At 40.4% G+C, this 22,901-nt stretch overlaps 1 pseudogene across 1 annotated transcript; it reads left to right on the top strand.

Moving 5' to 3' along the window:
* Positions 1-836: 836 nt before the first annotated feature.
* LOC307099140 (U2 small nuclear ribonucleoprotein B''-like) lies at positions 837-1,495 on the top strand (annotated as a pseudogene). The gene has a single exon. The product of its transcript is annotated as a U2 small nuclear ribonucleoprotein B''-like (transcript).
* The last annotated feature ends 21,406 nt before the right edge of the window (positions 1,496-22,901 follow it).

The raw sequence follows: 22,901 nt of genomic DNA on the forward strand, positions 1-22,901 counted from the left end.
AAGTTTCTTTTAAGGAAAAGAGGCAATATTGGATCCATCATTTTGGATCAATGGCCCAGGATAAAATACAGGATTTAATAATGAATGATCCGCTATCACCAAACTATGAGGCCAATCCAAAGTAGCTGGGCCACCAGCCCTACAAAGACCACTGTTCTTCAGTGCAGACCATGCAACAGGTAGCGAAGTTTGAAGCTCCCACTAACGAGAGGAACCAGCATCAATTGTTTTTGTAAAATTTAAAATTTAATATTTTGTAAATAACATTGAAACAGAAATCACATGCAAAATCAAAACACTGCAATTTCTTATAAATTTTATGCAATAGTTTTGATTTTGTTTTAAATGCCTATTAGGAGTTTGGAACAATATTATCTTACCTAATAATAGACAAACATGTAAATTGACCATACCTCCGCTATGCCCACAGCCAATCAGAGTGAGTATGCAAATTAGAAGGCCAAAGATGGCAGTCGCCCAGTTTCTTCAGGTGACTCTGGAGTGGCCAGGCAGGTCAGGATGCCTGCTATGAGAGGGAGGGCAGGGGGTGAAGGGATCTACAGGAGCGGAGTACCGCAGCAAAGACAAAGATGGCAGACTCCAGCTGGAGTCTGTAGCAAAGATGAAGAAGGCAGACTCTGGCCCGAGCGAAGGCCTGGGTCCCGGGTGCCAGAGGAAAACTGGTGCTGGAAGCCAAGGGAAGGAAGGTCTATTGCACGAATCTCTTTGTGCAGCGGGCCTCTAGTATTTCCAATACTTATTAAGACTGTGGGTGCTTTGGGTTCTTACAGAACACTACGCAGACCTCGGACTACTTAAACAGTTTAACCCAAAAGATGGATGTCAGACCAAACCACACAATTTATATCAATAATATGAATGACAACATTTTAAAAAGAAGAATTGAAGAGATCCCTATATGCTCTGTTTTCTGACTTTGGCATGTGGTAGATATTGTGGCATTAAAGAGCTTGAAGATGAGGTAGTAAGCCTTTGGTATATTTAAAGAATTGGGCTCATCCAAGAATGCCTTGAGACAGTTACTAGGATTTCCATTTGATGGTAAACCAATGCAAATCCAGTATGCAAAACCAAATTTAGGTATAATATCTAAAACACGTGGCACTTTTGCTGACAAAGAGAAAAATGCCAAAAACTGTGGGACAGACAGCAATAACTGCATAAGCCTGGTCAGGTAACACCAGCTTCATCTAACACCCAAGGAAATGCAACACCACATCCTCACGTACCTGATTACCCTCCAAACTGTAGTTTATTCCTTAATAATTTACCAGAAGAGACTAATGAGGTGATGTTACCCAGGCTGTTTAATCAGTTCCCTGGTTTCAAGGAAGTATGTTTGGTACCTGAGAGGCATGACATTACATTTGTTGAATTTGAAAATGATGGACAGGCTGGAGCTGTCAGGGATGCTTCACAAGGATTTAAGATCACACTGTGTAATGCCACAAAGATCACCTATGCTAAGAAATAACATTTGGGAAAGTTGTCCTTAAAGGACTTGGTGTTATTTATAGTGTTTGTTTTGATAGGCAATTTTAATAGTTGAGGGTGGGAGGAAGTGAAAATGAAATTTTTGTGCAGGTTTTTAAAAATTACCTAGTCTTTCTTCAGCCTTAGGTAACTATGAACTGTAAAGACCTTAATTCTATATAATAAACTTTTATTTGTTTTTTTTGTGTGTGTGTGGGTTTTTTTTTTAATAAATCTTTATTGTTCAGATTATTACAATTGTTTCTCCTTCCCCCCCCCCATATCTCCCCATCACCTGGTTCCCTCCCCCCCGCATTGTCCTTATCCATAGGTGTATGATTTTTGTCCAGTCTCTTCCCATACCCCCCACACAGACACCCCTTTCCCCCTGAGAATTATCAATCCACTCCCATTCTATGCCTCTGATTCACACAACTCTATAGGTCTTTCCCAGCCTCATACTTTTACCCTTCTGTATTCCTTGTCTTGAAAGTATAAATGTTCTCTAATGAAAAAGAGCATCTATACATTAGGGTCAGAATCTTAGCAAGTGGAAGAATAGGATTCACACATAGAACTTGAGTTCCTTATAAGTCCCATTTCTGGAACAAGACAAGAAAGTAATCGAGATGGCCTTAATGTTTTCCTCAACTTGACTGAACTTTAGACAGCTTCTTCCTGACTCTAGGTCCCTCATCTCCCTTTTCTTATACCATTTGCTTTAGAAAACTTGTAATTATAAATTATTTCTCTATCCTTCTGAGATATAAATCTGTATTTTATTTCCTTTTCTGTTTTATTATATTACTAAGACTTCTAGAAGAACATTGAGGAAAATCTTTGACCTATCCCTGATATCAGGGAAAAGTATCTAATTTCTCACTATTAACAAAGACATTAGCTATAGGTTTTTTGTAAATGCTCTTTATCAAGGAAGAGGAAGTTACCCAAATCCAAACTTTTAAATATGCCTCATTATGAAAGGATATAATGAATATCAATTGCCTTTTGAACTCTATGGTATATTTGATATATAGTATCTATAGTAAAATGATAATATAAAAATTAAATTACTTTCAAAATATATTTAAATTGTTTCCTGGACAACTTCCAAGCATGAAAAATACAAGCTTGCTACTATTTCTTTTTATTGCTAAAATAACTATTTTCATGGTTTTTAATATTTTCAGGAGAGAACTTAAAAACTAAAACTAACAACCAAATTAACCACTTAGTGCATAAAACAGTCACCCGTTCTTGGTTCAGAGTTTGAATTTGTAATAGATTGAGAAGTGGTAAAAGCCTGAACTATCATCTTTTAAAAACACAAGTATTCATTTCTAGGCACAAATGCAACCTAAGAAACCCAAATATCTATTGGTTATAGAAGGCATGAGACTAGATCCTAGAACCAGTATACACTTTCTCTTAAGAAATCCCTTTCTTGAGGCATTAACACTCCTGATTCTCTATCATTTCACATATATTAAAGGTGTGCAAATATCAAATATCAGCTTCCTGCTTGAAGAATCCTGGCACTAAATTTGTACTAAACCATAGGAACTTAATTTTATCAGTAGGAAAATTATTTTTTTCTCCCAAGTTCATATAATGAGAATAAGCACATCTCTTAACAAAAGAATAGGTAAAATTTTTAAATAGGTAGGGGAAAACAGAATAATCTGCAAGAAGGGCAACTTTCATACTACAGAGGTACCACAGTGCATTTTCAAATTCTTTAATCCTTAAAATTTTCAAATGAGTCAAGCAAGTAACTAACACACAAATATGATCAGAATAAGACATCATAAATTTGATCACAAAACTAAAATTAGAACCAAATTGGGTTTAACCTAAGATGAAGAAATCAATACCCTGAAGGTTTAACCAATTCTTGAAGATTTAAAAATCCCTGGATTAGATGAAATAATGATGATGATTCTGTTTACCCAGCCTTGAAAAAAATTAAGATGCCACTTCTCAGAAATATGAAATGTACACTGCATTATTGTTGGTGCAGTTATATGGAAAAGATAAAAAACAAAGGGGATGTGGCCAGGAGTCACAGGACAAGGCTGACATGCCTGATAGCTGTCCAGTGAAGACCGAGTGGTCCAGCTGGGAACCAACTAATGACTTGAACAGACTCAAAATGAGTCTGTTCTTTTCTCTTCTTTCAAAGAGAATTGCTGTGAAGGCATTTAAAGAACACAGCAATCACCCTTTTCTGTTTTTTGTGTTTTTTTTTAAGCTCTCCAGAGTGTGACTCCATATTACCTCTCTTGGTAGGTAGCAGATACATGCTCTACAGTATAATAGCTCAGAGCAATTGCCTCTGCTATGTGGTGTGAGGCTCCCTATGAGCCCTGTGGTCTTTAATTTTAAAAGGTTGCACATGACATTTTCAAAAGGTGAAAAGGAGCAAAATGGGATTCACCGAAAAGAGAATTATATGTATCCTTCAAAGTGAACATGGGCATAAATTAGAATATTATGTCTTCTAACACCTCATGACACTCAAAGCAAATAAAACTTTAAAAGACTCACAAGTCTCTGCTTATTACACATCCATTGAATGAGGAACTAAAGAATCATTCCTTTGTTTCAATATCAGATATCTGAAACCTTGTAATAGACTTCAATCAATTCCAGAATGGTACTTAAATGTGAAAACAAGATTGAGTCTCCTTTTGAAGCAAAATACAATAAATAGAACCAAAAGATTTCTTTATGCTGTTGTTTCATTGATAGCTTTGACACAGCCCACAAACTCTTCACAATGAACTATCAATAAAGTTCAGCTTCTAAATGTCCCCCAGCATGGGGTTACATGCTGAGCTATGGGCCCTGAAAAAATTGATCCTATCTTGATATTCAAGGCAGGCCGTGAATCCTAGCTCCTAGATTTCTAGTTAGTCAGAAATAGCATTTATTTGCAGGTTTCTGAGTCTCTTCCTGGCTATAAGCAAAGTTCAACAGCCAGAAGGGACGAGGCAGCAAAAACACTTCAGTGTGAGCTCTAATCTTAGGATAAGGTTATTTGCCTTCTGCCAGATTTTATTCACCACACTGGGCCTACTCTTGGGAAGAGATCATTTCTTATTAACCTAGGGATTGCAAATGCCAAGAGTACTGGTTCTCAGAGGCACTCCCGCCATCAGGGTTTGATAGAAATGCACATCCCAGGCTCCACAGTTAAAGATTCTACTTCAGGTATCTGGGATGAAGTCCAGGGAAGTGGAAACTGAACAAACTCCTACAGGCAATTTGTAAACCATTTGGAAAAACATTGGACACTTGCTTAGGAAAGCTATCTCAACAAATTCTTTGTAAATGCTTGCTGATGACTAAGTATTCACATACCTACTCTAACCATTTATCACTGCTACTAGAAATTATTAAACCAGTAGGAAAGGCCAGTTTGTCACCTGTAGTTTTACAAAAAAACTAGTCACTTAGTTAAATATTAACTTTTCTTCTATTCCACAATTCAAATATATCTTGTATTTTAAAATGTAAATGCATATAAGATCTGTGAGCCTAACCAATACCTCTAATATTTAACGTAATCAGTTCAATGTGCATGGAATAATAGTCATCAACAATGAGCATGGAGGAAAAAAGTGCACAGAATATTTTTAGATTCCTTCAAAGCACATGAACTGCTTTACAAGGACAAATACAGGGTGAGGCAGCAGTAGGTTTACAGTTGTCCATATGGAAAATAATACAATAATTAATAATAATATAAGAATAAACTCTTGTGTTTTGGATACTCACAACTATAAACCTACTTTTGCCATACCCTGTGTAATCAAAATTCTAATCGCAGTGTGAACCATTTTTGTGTATCTGGTCATAAAGAATTGCTCTATGGAAGAACAGAAAATAATGGAATGGAACTTCTGGGTGAGAAAACAGAATTTTCTTAGGGAAGAAATTTGAACTTTGGAACAGTCACAATAGCTCTTTCAAAAGCATGGTTCTGTATACTGCACTAAAATGTTTTAGTTCTCCTAGTAGAAAATGATTTCTACTCAAGACAACCCTCTTGGAAGAAAATATATTGTACAAAGGATACAGATGATTAGAATTATTCTCCTGTGCTCAGACCCCCTCCCAGTGAGAGTCACGAAAAGTACATTAAAGCCTTTGTAATCCAACTGTAGAACATCTCTCTGTGATGTACAGATAGCAGCTGGTGCTGTGCAATCCTCAGGGTTTCATAGTATAGGCCAATACTATAGATCGGCACAATGAACTATAATGCTATGCCATGTCACTCGATTAACTAACCTTCACTTAATCAAGTGACTGGATTAATCCATGCTCTCTAGTCCTCCCTTAAAACTTCCTGATTTCTGCCCACAACATGCTGAATCTTGTGGCTAGAAGGCTAATTTTATATTTATGTGCTCTCCTGCTCCCATCTGTTGAATTGAATAGCTGCCAGGAGTCGGTTTTATTTGCTCCCAAACTTGTGTACACTAATTTTATTTTACATTGTAATTACATAGGTTAATTAAATATTATACAAACTGATGAAATAGGGGTGTCAAATAGAATTGCTTCTATGAAAATTCATTTAAATGCTTTGGTTAATGCTTTGGGTAAAGGTGAGTCACTAAAAATACTGTAGTCTCCTTTGGGGACAAGGCAATGTAACAGTTGGAAGTCATAGAAACTTAGAAGGATTCTGCACTCAGCCTGCCTGGCAAGAGTTTAAACTGCTCCCTCTACTTTCGTTGCTGGAGGATTGGATTGGTGGGATTCCTCTGTCGCTGGTGGGAGTGGAGTTCTTATAATATCTTTAGAAAAGCAATTTTCTAAAACTTGCATGGGCGAAAGAGTGTTTTTATTGGCATGGAATTATATTTCTGGGGTTGCAAGGTCCCATGTTCCTTAAACCGGTCCTGGAAAATATGCAGCTGGGGCCCCGGCAGAGCCAAAAGCAGAGCCAGTGTCTAGAGTTTCTGTTCCATGTGGAGCTGGGTCTGATGTAGCATCAGGCTAGATTCAGTCCATCAGTCCATTGCATGGGTCCCACATGGCTCACGCCCCCTGCAACCGGAGTCCCAAGAGAACAAGGGGGCCCAGAGCATAAGAGCACAAGAGAGAGAGCTCCCAGTGTTCAGGAGTTTAAATATCAAGTCTTCCCGCCCTAGCTGGTTTGGCTCAGTGGATGGAGCATTGGCTTGGGGACTGAAGTGTTTGATTCAGGTCAAGGGCACATGCCTGGGTTTCGGGCTCGATCCCCAGTAGGGGGCGTGCAGGAGGCAACCGATCGATAATTCTCTCTCATTGATATTTCTATCTCTCTCTCCCTTCCCCTTCTTCTCTGAAATCAATAAAAAAATATATTAAGTATATATATATGGTTTCAAACTAGTGTCATTATAAACAAAAGGTACTTGAAAAGAGGAGAAGACAACAATGAATTCAATTCTGAGGAATGAGGTCCCATTAAAAACAAAATGTTAACAGAAACTACTAGCAAAGATTGCTGTAGTCAGTAACTATACCATGACATCAGTAACTATTTCAAACATCAGTGAATGTAATTCCGAAAATCCTACAAACAATAAGCTAAAGTATATAAACAGTTAATTATGGGTACTTAAATTTCAAAAATATATCCTCAGCTGAGTGGGATTTTCCAGAAAGTTTGTGGGCTGATTTTAGTTAGTTTTGAAGACTGAAGCAGAGTCAATAAAATCTGATCATTACAGCCTCCATTGTTATATTCATGGCCAAGAAGACTGGTCACAGTAAATGGGAATGACCAAATCTATCACATGGGTTACTGCAAAAAATGAATTAACTCCCAGACAATCTCTGGTAAGAATTTTTGAATCTGGAGATATTTACCTTTTACCTGTAGTTGAATCAAAAAGTTATACTGAAAAAGATACATAAGAACTGAAGTTACCTACTACAAACATTTAATTTTGAGATTTGAAAGATTAGTCTGAAATATGGAGCTTAGATCCTCAAGAACAAAAATATATCATTTATGAATTAGTTAATTGAACAAGTCTTATTAATAAAGTCAGTATTGCCTGAGAAAAAGTATATTTATGCCTTTGTTATTATATCCTCTTAAATGCAGACTGAACAGATTACCATATCTACCATAGAAATTAGAGATAAACATATTACCAGAGGCAGGTCTTTTGAAGTTACATTGATAAAAAAGTCAAGATGAGATATGTTAGCTACTCAAGTGCTACCTATATTACCTGAAATAAAAGAACTGATATACTTTTTATCAACAGACTACTATTTAGATCAGTTTTAAGTTCACAGCAAAACTGAGCAGAAGGTAGAGAGATTTCTGCTCAATAGTATATTTTAATAAAATCTCATTTCTAGAAAATTTCTGAGAAAGAGAAAAATGTCTAGATAATTGATGTTCCATGAATAATGTACTCTTGAGACATTCCATCTACAACATGCATACATACATAATCCAGATAGTATATACACACCTGGTATAATAATTTCTGATGTTTAAAATTCACTTAAGATCCTATTGTAGGTGTTCAGAGACGTCATGTTATTTACTGTTCATGCAGGGGAGTGACACCACAAGAATTAGTTTCACTACAACCCCTTTAGCTGCACTGTGGAGGAGGCAGTGTGAGCAAGAATAGAAACCAGGAGACCAGTTACCAGGTGGTTTGTTTTGTTTCTGACAGCCAAAGAAAAAGATGGTGGTTAGAACTAGAGAATTCAGTTAAGACAGAAAGACGTATCCAAAGACAAGAGATAGCAAATTCTGGCTAGGATGTGGAGAAAAGGGAACCCTTGTGCACTGTTGGTAGAAATTTAAACCGGTGCAGCTACTAGGAAAAACAGTATGAAAGTTCCTCAAAAAATTAAAAATAGAATTAATATGTGAGCCAGCAATTTCATTTCTGGCAATATATTTAAAGGAAACAAAAACACTAACTTGAAAAGATATCTGTGCCCCCATGTTTATCACAGCATTATTTATAATACCCAAGACATAAAAACAACCTAAGTGTTCATTCGTGGATGAATAGATACAGAAGTTGTGTATATACACATACTATTAAGTATTATTCAGTCACAGAATATGAGGAAATCCTGCCATTTACAACATCATGATGGACCTTAAAGGCATTACACTAAGTGAAATAAGTCAGAGAAAGACAAATACTATAATCTAAAAAAGAAACCAATCCCCCCCCAAAAAAAACACATAAAAACACCCCACCAAAACAAAAACAAAAAAAAACAAAAAACACCCCACCAAACTCACAGAAAAGGAGATTAGACTTTTAATTACCAGAGGCTAGAGGTGGAGGGAAGGGGAATTAGAGGAGGGTGGTTAGGAGTTACAAACTTCCAGTTATAAGATAAACTAGAGGTCCAGTGTACGAAATTCATGCACGGGGGTGGGTGTCCCTCAGCCCAGCCTGCACTCTCTCCAATCTGGGACCCCTCAATGGATGTCCGACTGCCCGTTTAGGCCCAATCCCGGTACTAAATCCAGGACTGCTGGCTCCCAACTGCTTGCCTGCTTGCCTTCCTGATTGCCCCTAACCGCTTTTGCCTGCCAGCCTGATCACCCTCTAACCACTCCCCTGACATCCTGATTGATGCCTAACTGCTCCCCTGACAGCCTGATTGCCCCTAACTGCCCTCCCCTGCAGGCCTGGTCACCCCTAACTGCTCTCCCCTGCAGGCCTGGTCACCCCTAACTGTCCTCCCCTGCAGGCCTGGTCCCCCCAACTGCTCTCCCCTGCAGGCCTGGGTCCCCCCCAACTGCCCTTCCGTGCAGGCCCAATCGCCCCCAACTTCCCTCCTCTGCCAGCCTGATTGCCCCTAACTGCCCTCCCCTGCAGGCTTGATCGCCCCCAACTGCCCTCCCTTGTAGGCCTGGTCCCTCCCAACTGCCCGCCCCTGCTGGCCATCTTGTGGTGGCCATCTTGTGTCCACATGAGGGCAGGATCTTTGACCACATAGGGGCAGCCATCTTGTGTGTTGGAGTGATGGTCAATTTGCATATTACTCTTTCATTAGATAGGATAGAGGCCTGGTGTACTGGTGGGGGCCAGCTGGTTTGCCCTGAAGGGTGTCCCGGAACAGGGTGGGTATTCCCTTGGAGCATGGTGTGGCCTGGACGAGGGGCCTGTGGTGGTTTGCAAGCCAGCCACGCCCCCCAGCGACCCAAGCGGAGGTCCTGGGATCTGGGATTTATTTATCTTCTATAATTGAAACTTTGTATCTTTGACTGGAAGTCTGGGCTGTCCAGGGTGTGTGGAAAGCCTGGCTTCCTCCATCACCAGGGCAACCCAAGCCTCCTGCTCTCTCCAGCTCTGTGGCTGCCACCATTTTTGTTGGTATTTATTTATCTTCTATAATTGAAACTTTGTAGCCTTGAGTGGAGGCCTGGGCCCACCAAGGTGTGCGGAAAGCTTGGCTTCCTCCATTGCCGTGGAAACCCAAGCCTCCTGCTCTCTCTGTGGCCACAGCCATCTTGGTTGGGTTAATTTGCATATTTGTTCCTGATTGGCTGGGGGGCGTGGCTTGTGGGTGTAGCAGAGTGATGGTTAATTTGCATATTGCTCTTTTATTAGATAGGATAAGTACTAGGGATGTCACGTACAGCATGCTGACTATGCTTAACACTGCTGAATGATATACAGAAAACTTGTGAAGGGAGTAGATCCTAAAAGTTTCCATTAGAAGGAGAAATTCGTTTTCAGTTTTCTTTTTACTGTATCTACATGAAATGACTGATATTAACTAAAATTACTATGGTAATCATTTCACAATAAATCAAACCATCATGTTGTATATTGTAAACTTATACATTGATGTATGTCAACTATTTCACAATAAAACTGGGGGTGGGGGGGAAATAGGTGAAATATACTTTAAAAGTTGGTGGATTTAAAATGAACAGCAGTAGGGATGGGAGATGAAGAGAAAGGGTACAAGCATGTAGGAGAATTGAAGGAAAGATAATAACCAAGGGTGATACCAGGGTCTGGGCCAAGGACCTATGTTCATGGTGCAGAGCAATGTGGAGGGAGAATCAGGACCCTGTGTTACATTGATTGATTGCTAACCATACCAAAAACGTTCTGATTCTAATTTTCCCCAAAAAATGAAATGCTGTCTTCCAGATACTGTTTGTTTCTTTCACTTGGTGAAAGCATTCTCTCTCCTTCTCTCCCCCTCCCCCCTTTGTTTTCTTATTTTATTCACTCTTGTCTCCTCTGCTCCTAGTTAGTAAGCTAAAGGTTTGGAAGAGTATAAAAGAGAGATGTAGATTTCCCATAAATATCTCTCTCTCGGGAAAAGGTCATGGAACCCACAAAGAAGAAGGAACAAACTACCTTATAAAACTCATCATTAAAGTCAGCTTACTTAGTCCCACTGCACTATTTATGGCAAGTCACTAAAATGTCAGCCTATTGCTCAGTGAAATGAGTCATTCTGTTTTACAGTTAAGCTTTTCCTTAAAATGTTTCAGTGAATAATGCATATAGGATACATAATTTTATTTTCTTCTGACCCAAAGCATTGATAAAAACCATGGATTAAGCAAATAGCAGATAAACAAGGATACTTTTTAAACAATCTCTCGTGGCTTGATTTTAAAGCATTTCTCCATAAAGGCAATAGGTAGGAAACAGTGTTCATTTCTTGAGCAGTTACTCAAGGGTGCCCATTACTGGATGATGGAAGGGCTAAGTGAATGAGCCTTAGAATCACCTCTCGAACCAGACTAGCTGACTTAACCAGATGCTTTCTCAGCATCACTTCCAAAACAACACCTTCTCAGCTAACATCAATAACAATGTCAAGTGAAATAATAGAACTGCCTTATAATAAATTGCTGAAGATACATCTGGTAGGCAAATGAGCTCAGCTAACCTAAGAAATGAATGAATGAATGAGTGAATGAATGAATGAAAACCAAAGCAAAATAAAAGGAAAGATAAAAAGCCTCAGCACTGCATTCAGGAAATGCCAAAATATTCCTCCTACACGCTGGTTTGTTTGGCCAGGATCACAGGAGTTTTAAGCATGGCATGCTTAGATAAGTCATGATGCAGGAAATGCTAAACAAGTGAAGTCTCTAGCCCAGAAAACTGCTCTAGGGTGAGTCAGGTGACAGCACACAGTGGAATAAAAAGGCCAACATCACTTATTATTTTTCAGTTGAAATAAGTAGCAGTATAGCAGTATAAGTCCCATCTGATTTTCACCCACACTGTGGGACGTGATAGTTACCCTGATGTAACCATGGATTAAAAGGTTATTATATTAGCTCCCTGGCTAAAATATAACAATTGTTATTTTACCTGAAAGATGAGCTCCCTGGTGAAGACATACCAATTTTTATCTTTCCTGAACAATGAGGTTTTCATGGCACTTGGAAACTCATTATAGGGCAAACATTTTAGAGTTGATGTTGCTAAATTAATTAGAGGCACAAATTCTAACTCACAGGGAAAACATAAGCTTTGGGAATCAGATAGATAACATGATGACACTCAAACCTATATATCATTCAAATTATTAACACAACTAGAGGCCTGGTGCATGAAATTCGTGAGTGGGGGGGGGGGTGTCCCTCAGCCCAGCCTGCACACTCTCAAATCTGGGACCCCTTGAGGGATGTCTGACTGCCCTCTCACAATCCAGGACTGCTGGCATCCAACTGCTCGCCTGTCTGCCTTCCTGATTGCCCCTAACCGCTTCTGCCTGCCAGCCTGATCACCCACTAACCACTCCCCTGACAGCCTGATTGATGCCTAACTGTTCCCCTGCCAGCCTGATTGCCCCTAACTGCCCTCCCCTGCAGGCCTGGTCACCCTCCAACTGCTCTCCCCTTCAGGCCTGGGTTCCCCCCCACAACTGCCCTTCCCTGCAGGCCCAGTCGCCCCAACTTCCCTCCTCTGCCAGCCTGGTCACCCCTAACTGCCCTCCCCTGTAGGCTTTATCACTCCCAACTGCCCTCCCTTGCAGGCCTGGTCCCTTCCAACTGCCCTCCCCTGCTGGCTTGGTCGCCCACAACTACCCTCCCTTGCAGGCCTGGTTCCTCCCAACTGCCCTCCCCTGCTGGCCATCTTGTGGTGGCCATCTTGTGTCCACATGGGGGCAGTCATCTTGTGTGTTGGAGTGATGGTCAATTTGCATATTACTCTTTTATTAGATAGGATAGAGGCCTGGTGCATGGGTTGGGGCCTGCTGGTTTGCCCCGAAGGGTGTCCCAGATCAGGGTGGGGGTTACCTTGGGCCGTGGGGCAGCCTGGGCGAGGGGCCTGTGGTGGTTTGCAGGCTGGCCACGCCCCCCAGTGACCCAAGCGGAGGCCCTGGTATCTGGGATTTATTTATCTTCTATAATTGAAACTTTGTAGCCTTGAGCGGAGGCCAGGGCCGGCCAGAGTGGGCAGGAAGCTTGGCTTCCTCCATTGCTATGGAAACCCAAGCCTCCTGCTCACTCCGTGGCCACAGCCATCTTGGTTAGATTAATTTGCATACTCGCTCCTGATTGGCTAGTGGGTGTGGCTTGTGGGTGTAGCGGAGGTACTGTCAATTTGCATGTTTCTCTTTTATTAGTGTAGATGGAGGCTTTGTGGATGTGACTGCATAAAATGGTGCCACAGCTAATAGTCTTAGAACAGGTGGATCAAGGATAGGGAGGTACATCTCCTATGAATCTGTTTCCCAAAACCTAAAGAAAACTTTGCCTAAGAGAAAAATCAGGAAAGTAAATGAGTGAATCAGCAGAGTGATATTTTTCCCGCTTAGTATCTACTGACTCATATTAATTTTATGGTATTTAAAGGTTATTTTTTTACTCTCTCAAAGTGTTTAAGACACAGTGTTGCACTATTAGATCTCATTAAAATTTAATATGAAATACAAGAAGGTTCCTCAAAGTTTTATCCTTGTTCCTTGCAAATCCCTTACTTTTCTATAGCACTTACTCTAGTTCAGGATATCCTCACTCTTCTTCAACCTTTTCTTTATCAGCATCCTGAGACTTTACTTGGACATGCCAACTTTGGAGACAGTCCAAAGGTGAGCAATAAATGTGATTAAGTGCTTGGGAAATAGGATATATAAAGAAAGATGAAAAGCAGTATTTTAGATAAAATAGAAAGCTGCTATCAGAATATATTCAGTAGTGGTTTCCCAGAGCAAGGTCTTGAATTTCAATGACAGGTTTAATTCAAAAGAAAATGTAAGTAAAAGCCAATCCTCTAACACTCACTTGCCTACTGTTTTCAATTTTGCTCACATACTTTACCTGTCTCTTGCATCTTACCTCAGGTCACCTATCATATATGCAGAATGCTGGTTGCTTTAGTTTCCTACATTACAATCAGGAGGCACTTGTGTAGTAAAGAATTTATACCCTAGAACAGTGTTTTTCCATTGAAGAAGATCTTGGCATGTCTGGAGATCATTTTAGTTGTCACAACTAGGAGTGGGGATGCTAGTAACATCTAGAGAGTAGAGGCCAGGGATGCTGCTAAACATCATACACAGTGCAGAATTGTCCCCAGCAACCGATTCATCTGGTCCAAAATGCCAGCAGTGTTCTGTTCCACAGGAAGTGGCAGGAAATATAAGCACTGGCTGTTTTCTGTCACCCAAGCAAGCAACAACTCTCAAGGTAGGAACCTTTACATGCCTCCTGATAAGGATAAAAATGGGAATGCTTTGATGGGGGTTTACTGGTCACAGTTCTACTGTCCACCCAGGCTCTTCTCCCAGGCTGATCTCATGCCCTTCTCTATACAGCAGCTCCTCTCCCTGCAGGTGAGAACCTACCAGGTGAATGATTGTGTGAGGGAGGAAGAGACTTCCCTCTACCCTCCAAGTTCTCTCAGCTGGTCTAATAATCAAATAGAAATGAGACAGATTAGCATGACAAAATAACTAAGTGTAACATACGCATATGCATTGGGAACCCACATACATGAGAGAGTCGGATAGAGAAGGCAAACATGAGGCCCATATGACATTCAGAGCTAAGGATCACTAAGGGACTTCAGAGGAAGAAGATCAGTGCAGGATGATAAGAAGAGCAGACGTTTGCTGATTAGAAGTTTGCCCTGCTCTATAGATGGGTCATAAAATGTTATTTCTGGTGATAACTCTTATTATGGGCAAGACCCCTAATTTAAATTCTTTAAGGGAGAAATAAAGTTTCTTGTAAGCCTGCAGCATCTTGATTGCCTTCAGCTAAAATAATTCTCATGCCAAAGTGACACATTTTGTGGAGGCCTGCTCTGACCACATACAAACACATCCCTGGTTTTGTCATCTGCGATGCAGTGTGTGTGCACGCATGTGTGTGTATGTCTCTGTGTGTGATCACATGTGTTTTCAATCCACAAAGCTCAGTTGTGTAAATCTGCAATTTGATTTTTCATAACTAAGTATAGTTTCCATCTCAATGTGCCATTATGGTTAGTTTCAGAAAGCTTTATCTTTTTAATAAAGGGAAAATTCATTCAATTCAAGATTGTTTTAATCTACTTAAATGCATACATGGTTCATTGCCTTACCTCTTTTCTCTGAGGCATCAGGGGAGACATCTGGCTCTTGGACAGCTTTAACCATAACCAGTGATACATCCTTCTCAGACCAATTTGATCATATAGTCCATTCTTCATGGGCTGCAATCCCTTCTTTCCATCCCATTCACCAGATCCCCTCAGGTCTACTTGTGTGCTCTCTCTCATGCTATTTCTTTCCCTCTCTCCATTTATCCCTCTTTCTTTCTTTTTAAATATAATTTTATTGATTTCAGAGAGGAAGGAGGAGGGAGAGAGAGGTAGAAACATCAATGGATGAGAGAATCATTGATCAGCTGCCTCCTGCACGCCCCCTACTGGGGATCAAGCCTGCAACCCAGGCATGTGCCCTTGACAGGAATTAAACCCAGGACCCTTCAGTCCACAGGCTGACGCTCTATCTACTGAACCAAACCAGCTAGAGCTCCCTCTCTCTTTCTCTCTCTCTGTCTCACTCTCTTTTTCACCTTACTTCCATACCTTTCTTGAGGACACAGAGTTCAGCTGCTCAGCTGTAGGAATTCTGCTGAAAGTGTCTCAAGACCAGTCTCCCCAGGGTATCCCTCTGGGTCATCTTGAATTAACTGCTAATAGACAATAGAAGCAGAGACCCATCCAACACACCAGACTGCAAATAGACCTTCCTTGCCTTCTCACAGACTTCCTCCAGTAGCTGGGCCTCTAGGGTGCCCAGATCCTGATCCTCATATGCAGGGCTCCCTCTAAGGCAATGAAGACATTTTTCCTCCAGTTTTCTTCCTACCTCCTCAACAGTATTTTTGCAAGCTTACTGTTTAGGCCAGGCCCCTGGGCAGTGAAAGTAAAAAGGCTTTTGTTTCTCCTTGCATTACTGTCATGGTCTCTCCTTCCTATGGTAATGGAAGCCAAGTTCTGATCTCCTGGTCTTCATGTGTGTGCACATGTGTGTGTAGGAGGGAAGGCAATAATGTAAACTAAGGGATGCTAGGGACCAAACACTTTTATAGTGCCATCTTTATAAAGTATGGTTAAAATACATAATTAACTTACTATTGCTTAATTATTCTAGCTCTTTTTAACTTATATTTTCTCAATATTACATGATTTTTTTCACAGATTCACATCGAAACAAACTATAATTACTCCCATATACTTAAAATCATTTATTTTTTTCACTCTTTAAAAGAGCATTAGTAAATGTTTCTCTGAGTTCTGTGAGCCAGTCTAGGAAAGTGGTCCTTGAGAAGGGGTAACAGGAAACTCCAATTTATAGCTGGTCAGTCACAAGCACAGGTGACAACTTGGACTTGTGATTGGAGTCTGAAGTAGGGCAGTCTTATAGAACTGAGCCCTTAACCTGTGGGATTTGATGCTATCTCCAGGTAGATACTGTTAAAACTGAATTATATTTGTAGAGCACCCTGTCAATATCTTCTGAGGACTGGAAAATTACTTGGTGGTACTGGAAAGAAACATACATCAGAACTATAAACTCATCACATGTCTAGAAGTTATCTAAGAGCAGGTGTTTTATTTCCAGGCACCTCCTACAGGTACTTCCCAAGCACTCACTAAGCTTTTGCCAATTCCAGAAACCCTGAAGATCCTGGATAGGTGTGGTGGTAGAGACAAAGCAGTCCTGAGCGAGAACCACTCTCACCTGGAGAGGCCCTCTGACCTACCTCCGCTCTGAGGTCAGGACATAAGAAGCCGTCATAAGTGTTTATAAGATATGTCTACTGAGTGAGTTTCCTCTATTCCTACATAGGACCTTTCATCAGAAAATACAATCAAAGATTTAAATTTGCCCTGCCAGCCTGGTTGAGCATCAACCTATGAACCAGGAGGTCACGGTTCAATTCCCAGTCAGCGCATATGTCTAGGTTGCAGGCTCCATCCCCAGTGTGGGGATTGCAGGAGGCAGCCATTGATTTTCTCTCATCATTGATGTTTCTATCTCTCTCTCCCTCTCCCTTCCTCCCTGAAATCAATGAAAATAACTGTTTTAATTTAAATTTATCTCCTGAACAGAATGGACCCCATAAATTCTATTTTGTTATATCGGGAACAAAATCCACTTTCCTGGAATAATAAACACTCTAGATTCTTTTCTACCCTTTTTAAATTAAAAATACAATAAAAGATTTCACATTTGGGGTACCCGATGCCTTTCTCAGTCAAAGGTTCTGAGTTTGATATAAATCCTTCCACTCTCTTTATACCATTCATTTCTTTTCTTCCTGGGCCACATAAGCTTAGGAGAAAACATTTTTGCCTTCACTTGTTCAAACAGGTGAGTGGTATTTGTATTCTTTGTCTTTCGGTGAGAATCTCTACTGATTACTAAATATATGGGCCTCCCCCTGGTGCCTTTCCTGAGGGACAGCACTTATATCAGCAAGACGGCAAACAACAGGAGCAGCATGGCGGGCTCTGCAGCGGCAGACAGCAGGAGGAAGAATACGGCTTGATTTGGATTGAACAGCACAGCAAAACTTTTGTGCCAAAAGCAGAGCCTGCAGTCACTGAAATAGATTTGTCATAGCAATAGATATAAAACTTCAAGTAAAAAGTGCTCTAAAGTTTCTTTATAGGAAAGTGACATCATGTTATAGCTATCAAATCTGGGAACAAAGACTTAAATAGATTGACTTGATTTAAAAAAATTCCACTGCCCCCTCCAGGGAATTCCTCTACTATCATTATTGCTTTTACACACCCCACAGAGACCCAAGTCTTAGTTAGAAGAAGGAGACACTGGTATTTCATTTAGAATAAAGAAAGTGGAGCTTCCAAGGGAACCCTACCAGGAGACAGAATATGCTGGCACACTCCACAATGCATTCTCTTAAAAGGTTCAGCTCTGTTTGGCTAGGTAACTTCCAAAGGTCACTATTGTCCACTTTGGTTGTATTTATCATTTCCATATCAACTATACATATATCTATATATATAAAAGCCTAAGCGACCGTTAAGACCAAACAACCGGAATGACCAAAATGACTGGTTGACCAACCGGTAGCTATGACATTCATTGACCCAAATCTTGTGACAGCCCCAAATCTGGTTCACTGACACCCCGGACCCAGACAGGAGGGAGGAGGGAGCCCTATTCCTCACAGAATAGCTTGCTGCTGAGGCCAACCTCCAGTGGTCCCTTCCCCTGGCCGGCCGCCCCCCCCCCCCCCCCCCCGCATCGGCCTCGATCGCCGGCCAGGCTGAGGGACCCCACCCATGCATGAATTCGTGCACCGGGCCTCTAGTACATATATAAACCATTTTCTAGGATAAAAGCTGCTATAGACCAAATGCTTATGTTGAAATCTAATTGTCAAATGAGATAGTTTCTGGAGGTGGAGCCTTTGGGGGGTGATTAGATCACAAGAGGGGAGCCCTCATAAAAGGGCTTAGTGTCATTTTTTTTTTTTTTAAAAAAAGGCTGCAGCCCTAACTGGTTTGGGTCAGTAGGTAGAGCGTCGGCCTGCAGACTGAAGGGTCCCAGGTTTGATTCCGGTCAAGGGCATGTACTTTGGTTGTGGGCACATCCCCAGTAGGGCGTGTGCAGGAGGCAGCTGATCGATGTTTCTGTCTCATTGATGTTTCTAACTCTCTATCCCTCTCCCTTCCTCTCTGTAAAAAAATCAATAAAATATATTTTAAAATAAATAAATAATTTTTTTTTAAAAAAAGGCCACAGAGAACTCCCTCATCCCGTCCACCATGTGAGGACACAGTGAGAAGACAACTGTGTCTGAATCAGGAAGTTGGCTCTCACCAGATTCCAAGTCTGCCTGCACTTGAAGTTGGACTTCCCATCCTCCAGAACTGTAAGAGATAAATGTTTGTTGCATAAGCCACCCAGTCTATGGTAGTTTATTATAGCAGTTGACTGAGGCATTGGAGGAAGGCTGGAACCACAAAGAACAACCAACAAACGGAGGACAGACAACCTGCCATCAACAGGGAAATCATACTTTTTCCCTTGCATCCTGGAAACCCATGCATATTTCCATTTCCCACCGGAATTCTATTGTAACAAAATTCTACTGTATTGTTAAGATGGATGCTGATAAGCAGTGTGTGACAATGCATCATTAGAATCAAGTCCTTTGTTCCTCAGCTACAGACCTATTAACCCATTATATGCAACTTCTGACTTGCTAATTTTTATAGTCACTTTAGAAAATTTATCAAGTCACAATTTTCTTCTCTATAACATAAGAAAAACCAATATATGTCCTCAGGAATGGAAATAAAAAGAAACATAAATGGGAAGAAGGAGGTTGGAGACTTGAGTTCCTCTAAAAAATCAAACTAAAGAATAAAGGACAATTTCAGGCATACTCCACTAGGAAAAGATCAACACTCACAATGATCTAGCTAAATGTAAGGCCCCTGAATCTATTAATGTGTAAAATCTCTAGTGCTGAGTTCAAGCTAAATTCTGCTGACTATAGTTTATCCTTTGGCACAACCTTTGTCTATTAATAACATAGTCATCCCCAAATATCAATATCTGTGATATATGTTACACGGAGTTTAGGAACATTTTAAAATTCCTAAATCCTTAGATAAGCTCAATCAAATCTTCCTTGATATCTTTTGAGCCACCATGACTTCACCACAGCCATCTTCAGGGACATGCTGAATTTCAGAATATTTCTTCCTGAAATAGGCATTATTTTTGTGAGCTTTCAAAACAAAGTATCAGATTGACAAACATAAATACCAATTAATAAAAACTAAATAAAGTGATTCAGTGGTTGAGTGTCGACCTATGAACCAGGAGGTCACAGTTCAATTTCCCATTAGGGCACATGCCCAGGTTGCAGGCTCCATCCCCAGTGGGGGACATGTAGGAGGCAGCCAATCAATGATTCTCTCACATCACTGATGTTTCTGTCTCTCTCTTCCTCTCCCTTCCTCTCTGAAATCAATAAAAATAAAATAAACACTATACCCTGTTCTCTGTCCATGCTGTGTGTAAAACCATGAGACATGGTGAGAGACATAATGAGGGTATTATAATCACAACAAAGGCAGAAAAATCCACACAGTTTGCAGCAGCCTGATGTCCAGTTCTGCCTAATTGTCCTGATTCACCTTCAAATTCAATGAAAGAGCCACTTTTCCCACTTGTAAAAAAGAGGAGATATACTTAAGTTAGGTTTTTAAAAATTTTGTAATATTTAGGCTGCTATTTTCAAATTTACATTGTCACATGGTCTAGCAAAGGCTTTTACTTAGAGTTTGATTTTAAAATATCAGGATATTTGAAAAACTGACTTAGTAATATATTACAAAACAAGTTTTTCTGATAAATCCCTAGTGTAGGGTTTCAGAACAACTCACCCCAAGATGTGCAGATTGTTTTCAGCCAAAGGCAACCAAGAGACACTTCTGATCCCCGCCCTTAACTATCTAGAGGAATTTGAATTAGGGCCTTCCCCATAAAAACAAGATTATGAAAGATAACCTCTTTTGACCTATCTATATGGCAGGGCAAACTATTAATTACTGAACAGCTGCTCTCCCTGCAAGGAACTTCTTTAGCCTCAAGATGCCCTCCCTCATCATTAGCTCAGAATATCTTTTATGCACACAATCCCTTTCTGTCTTTGGAACTCTCATGTATGTGGGATCTCTGACTCTCTTATGTATGCGGGGTATCCATACATATGCACATTATTAAATTTGGCTATTTTCTCTTGTTAATATGTCTCATGTCTATTTGATTATTAGACCAGCTGGAGAAAAAAAAACTTGAAAATTGAGAAAAGCTTCTTCCTCCCAGACACTAGAGAGCAATGAAAGAATACACGACAACGATCATTTTAGAAGATATTTGAAGGACAGGAGAAGTAGGAAGTTGTCCAATAGTTCTTTCTGTGATATACAACACTTCTTTCCACCGGACAATTATCACTGCCTTTCTTCAGAGATGTGTGAAGACATTCTGCTTCTGATAGGTTTTCTCTCACCGACTTTAAAGGCAACAATGACTTCCTTTCTTCAAGTCATAATTCAGTATTTTGGCACAATACATGAATCCTTAAAATTTTATTAATTCAGTTTTATATTGTTTTTAAATTTCATGTCATTTTGTATTTATCTTAAATTCTAACTTACACTTCCAACCATATACACTTTTATAGTCACCTGTACCTATAGAACATTTAAACATTTGCTGAGACCTGAGTTGCAATTTCCATTGGGAAAAATCAAAGGCAAATACAAATACCAAGAAACATGTTCTGATTGTATCATATTTCTTTCCTCCTTTCACTCAGAGTAGGAAAAAACAGAACAAGAAAAGTTTGTGGTTGTTTTAAGATCATGTGGCCACAGTGTAGAACAGTGTGGAATAACATATAGAAGTAGCGATAATCAGTATACGTATGTTATGGGTCCTACCATCAACAAAATCAAACTTTTATCCTAGTCAGACTTCTAACTATGACCCTGGAAGGAAATTAAAATATATTCTGAAGAATAAGGAAAACACTGACTCCAAATTGAGTCGATTCACATCAATTTATAGTAGAGGTAAGAAGCTCCCCTTCTGTCCGTTATAACAAAGTGTGTCCTAAGTAGGAAAAGTTTATTGGGATCATCAGCCCTGGGAAGGCAAAGTCAGATGGGATGTGGTCGGGATGACATATACCTCACAGAGGGCTTAACAGTTAGATATTTCCATTAGGACTGAGGCAAATGGCCTCATAGATAGGAGTCAGCATAATACCAACAGACCAGCAGAAGGAAAGTTACTCATTTGGCATAAGTTAGAGTCTGAAGAGCACTTCAGAAAGAATCTGGGGCTTGAGCCTAAGAGAAACAGCAAAGATTTCTCGCACCAATGGAAGCTGACCAATGAGAATTAAAGCAACTGGTCTCTCCTCACTTTGGATTACTAAGGAATTCCTGGTCAGATTCAGTCTGGAGACATAGATCAGACAATGATTTATATTGGCCTATGAAGGCATGTTGTAGCAGCTAAAGATGTGTGTCCCATCTATTTAAGAGTCTTTTATTATAGAGTTGAAATACCTGTGTGTGTGGGTAGAGGGAAGTAGTCCAATGGGATAAACTTTTAGAATTGGGCAACTGAAAAGTGACCCAGGCCTGGCTGGTATGGCTCAGTGGTTGAGTGTCAACCCACAAACCAGGAGATCAAGGTTCAATTCCTGGTCAGGGCACATGCCCGGGTTGCGGGTCAATCTCCAGTAGGGGGCATGCAGGAGGCAACAGATCAATGATTCTCTCTCATCACTGATGTTTCTATCTCACTCATCGTCTCCTTTCCTCTCTATGAAATCAATTTTCTTTTAAAATAATCCATAATTCTTATTGACTCTCATTTCTTCTGCTATCAAATTTGCTGCTCCTTTTAGGCACATCTTGTCTTCCAAATTTGACTAAAAAGTTTTATCTTAGTCACTAGCTCTGCCTCTCTGTTCCAGAACTCCATCCTTGAAACATGTCAGTACTATCCTCTCCCTTTTTTCCCCTCCCTCAGTTTGATTTGGCTCCCAGACTCTTCTATCTGGAGATCACTACTGCTGCCCACCTAGGAAAACTGAGAGAGGAAAGGGACCCAGACATATATGGATGTGAGAACTGAACACAGATAACCAATGGCTGATGGTAAAGGAAAAAAATCTATGGTAGCCACACAACACCAGTGGTAAAGTAGCGTAGAGCAATCGAGTACTAGGGCAAACAGCCTTAAAAACCTAAATGGCCCATGTGAGCCTAATCCTATATAATAAAGAGACAATATGCAAATTGACTGCCACACCCTCACAAGATGGCTGCCTATGACCAGGCCAGCAGGGCGGTTAGTGAGGGACAACA

This window comes from Cnephaeus nilssonii (assembly GCF_951640355.1).
Source record: "Cnephaeus nilssonii genome assembly, chromosome: 5".
In the NCBI taxonomy this organism is placed as follows: domain Eukaryota; kingdom Metazoa; phylum Chordata; class Mammalia; order Chiroptera; family Vespertilionidae; genus Cnephaeus; species Cnephaeus nilssonii.